This window comes from Trachurus trachurus (assembly GCF_905171665.1).
Source record: "Trachurus trachurus genome assembly, chromosome: 11".
Classification (NCBI taxonomy): domain Eukaryota; kingdom Metazoa; phylum Chordata; class Actinopteri; order Carangiformes; family Carangidae; genus Trachurus; species Trachurus trachurus.
In genome coordinates, this window is record NC_139904.1 from 774,491 (window position 1) to 778,539 (window position 4,049).

The window sequence follows — 4,049 nt, forward strand, 5'->3', positions numbered from 1 at the left end:
TTCAGTTTAAACTCTTCTTGGATTTTGGATTCAGGATTATTTTTCTCCCTCATTTTAAACTCTATAGTTTTTCCTTTAAACCAAGATCAAATTATACTGTGTTGCGCTAAAACATTTAAACTCTAATTTAAACTGTGATCTTTAATAAACCACCAGTGAAGGAGCTTTAACTTTTACAGCAGCTGCGTTTTTTAGACACTTGGACCAAAATCCATCCAGCCATCATCTACGCCGCCTATCAGAGCGGACGAGCCCCAGGCCGGGGAATCAAACCCAGGACTGTCTCAGTGACAGTACCACTGCTCCACCCTCACCTCAACCAAAATCAAGCTTTTCTAATATAATTGTAGGAAAGCCTCAACCCACTGGAGTTTTATGATGAAGAAGACATTTTGTCACAAATAAAAACAGTTTAGGATCTGAACAGGAAACTGGACCGTGTGTGGCCACTTCTTCTGAAGGAAAGAAAAACGGAGCTCCTCTGCTGAACCATAATAAATGTTGTTTAGTTTTCTTTTTTATTTACTACGTCCTGACATTCTGCAGATTATTTATAGGTATGCATTTAACTTCAAATTTAATGTGCACACACCTATCACTATTGGTTCATTTAATCTTGTTGGTGAAATTAATCTTTTAGTTTTAAAGTTCCACTGTGGATTGAAACTTTATTTGATGATAAGTGACAATGTGAATCTTGTGAATGGAGCTTCTACCTGATCCTGTAGCAGCTACATCTTCCAGCCTGGTCGATACACTCGTCACCAACCTGCAGCCTAAACATCACTTAAATAAGTCTCCACCTCTGTCTGCAGTGAGAGAGATTTTAGTAACAGACTCTAATTTTAAATTGAATCATCAAATGTTAAAAGTTGTTCATTTTTCTACAGAAACCCTGCTACTCTCCTCCCTGTTTCACACTCCTCAGCTGCTAAATGTCAGTCAGCTGATCATTTTATCAGAGCTTCTGTAAACTGCTGCATCTGGACACTGAGAGCTGAGACTGAACCAAAACCAAACCTGAATGTTTGTGGAGCTGCACAATCTGAGATGATGATTTGATGTATTTTTATAAAACAGTGGATTAGACCAGTTTCATTGCACTTTTACCGCATCAATAAGAATCTAAATTATAGTTTTGATGGTGTGTTAGCCCTTCTGAACATGTCTGGATTACAGATAATAAAACATTTCACTTCTTTTTTTAAAGCAGACAAATCCTCATAAAGTTTAACTCCTCAGTTTCCTCAGAAGAGACTTCACCTTCCACTTCAATTATTCCCTGTTGGGACAAACAAATGAACAATGATAAATGAAGTGTTCAAATATTCTGAAAAATAAAATATTAAAATAGAAATGTGTGAAATCACCACCACTTAATGTGAATAAGTGGGGTTCACTTTGAAAACAACATGTAGTACAGTACAATGACTCCTATAAACAGTGGAAGCAGGTGGTGTGTAGTTACTTTTCATCAGTGGTGTGTCGCTGCCTGCAGTCCCTCTGGAGGAACTAGAAACGCGAGAGAACGTGTCTGGCTCTGAAAATAAATAAATTCAACAAAACAAAAGACAGATTTACTGATTACTATAAGTCCACTTGCAAACTGTAAAGCCAGTGGTAAGTGGGATAAATACTGGTGCAAATAGAGACATTATTTACCTGGTGTTTTGCAGTTTAGACTTTCTGTAGAGGAAATGACAGAACCAGCTGAAGTTTTCTTAAACTCTGAAAAGACAAGTTAATGACAAAGGCAGATATGACAGATTTATATACAGTATATATATGGAGGAGACATATCAAGTAAATCTCCAACTGTCTCCTGAGACACACACAAGACATTGTCTTCTTTGTGTAAAACCAGAGGAACTCCTCTGTCTTATTTACATTTAACATGTGTTTCTATCATGGCTGTAAAATAAAATTTTAAAAAATCTTTTTTTTTCTTCACCTTTTGGTTTTTCATTCCTTTTCCTCCAGATAAAGAATCCAGCAGCTCCAGCGACCAGGATGAGAAGTCCAGCAACTCCTCCAATGACGGCAGCAGCTGGAAACTCTGAAACCAGATCAGGACGTTCACACTGTTCATGTCTCTGTTTCATCTCAGTCTGTTTATTAACACAACTTTAACTTTTGTTTGTAATTGGGGATGCAAATAACAAGAACTTTGATCAATTATACTTTCAGTATTTTCTTTTAAATTAGCTAAATGTACAGACTTCCACTTGTGCCTTCAGCCATATTTCACAGCACAGTTATCTGTAGCGCAATCTGAACTGACACCGGTGGAGCCGTGAACTGGGTGTCTGTGCAAATCACGCGAGATTTGCACAGACACAGGAAGAGCAGTGAACTGAGACACTGGGAGCTTCCGCTACAAACAAGCTTAAAATATAGACTTTTTTTTTTTTTTTTTTGAACAATTCCTCATGTCGGGGCTTCAATACAAGAGGGACATTACATACGAGCAGCATGGAGGTATCTGGATGTTTTTTGGTGTGTCTTTTTGTTACGAAGACAGTTGGTATCCATTCACAATCATTATATGGACATGCACTGCTACGCCGAGACCCCCTGTAACTCAGAGAAGCCACGGAGGACTCTGAAACTTCTCCCAGCCCTTAGTCCACATGAGGGGGAGGAGATAATGAGTAAAATTTGAATTTTGGGTGAACTATCCCTTTAAATAACATGATGGAAGAAGAGAAGTGATGAACTTCTCTTCACATGAAGGTAAAATATCTCCATCAGTTCAGAATCAACAGTCAGAAAACCCAAAAAACATTTATTACAAAACATCATATGAAACTTTTGAAGCAGCTGTAAAGTAGAACAGGAAGTGATGAAGTAACTGCAGCTACTGACGACTGGTAATGATTCACATGACATCTAGAAACTAATGACAAGTAAATAAACAGTTAGTGGGATTACATTCTTCATTGAATATCAGTGTTTACACATTTAGAAGAAGAAGGGAATCAAGTTTAATTTAATCTGAACATTTGGAGAAAAAAAAGAATTCTCATGAAACATCAGAAAAGACAAATCTAGATGACTAAATTAACAACAGAAACTAAAATAACAAGCACACAGAGAAACACACACAAAATACCATCCATCACAAAGACAAAATATGAATCACATAAAAATGAACTAAATGTGTTTCCTACCTCCATATTTTCCCCGGTTAGTGAAAACTGCTGCTTTGTCCAGTTTGGTGACGATGTCGTCCTTCAGTCCAGAGAGCTGAAACACACAGTCGTAGTTCTCCCAGTCTTCAACTTTGACTGATGAGACGTCCAGGTCAACAGTCTTCTGGAAGGAGCCATCATGGTTGGGGAGGATCTCTCCTTGGTCCACGTCCTCATGAAGCTCCTCTCCATTCTTCCTCCAGAACATGACAGCTTTGTTTGGGTAGAAACCTGTAGCGTGGCAGCTGACTGGAGAGGAGGGGGTCTTCTGGAGGAGGGACACTGAGGGGGGATCTGGAGGAGGAGGAGGAGGAGGGTTGGTTATTATCATTCTTATAGCAGTTTAGGAGCTTTTTGTTACTATTGTACCATGCAAATAGATTCAGTCATGAAACACCACTCAGTATAACAAGAGACTAAATTAAAGGTTGTGATTTTCCTTCTGTGCTATAGACAGAAACAGAAAAAAATCAAATACGCCAATAATCAGAATATGAAGCTCAAGTATTCTCTTGGTGATTTCAGAAAAGTGTGTGTTTCTTTAACCAGGGAATAAGGATCTCATCATTCCTTGTATCTTTATGATCATTGTGATGATAGAAATGCTCAGTGTGTTTTCCATCATGATGGTATTTTTTTCAGCACTGTTGAAATTTAAACAAAAACAATGACACTGTAGAACCAATATCTGATAATAACAGACCATGGATCACATGGTCGACTCACTAACTGGTCTTGTACTTTATCTTTAGCTCCTCTAGTGGTAGGCCTACTATATAGACCAGTGGTCTCTCATAGCAACCAATTAAGCAACAGACAAAATGAACATTAAAACCTACATCATGTGACTCTACCTGT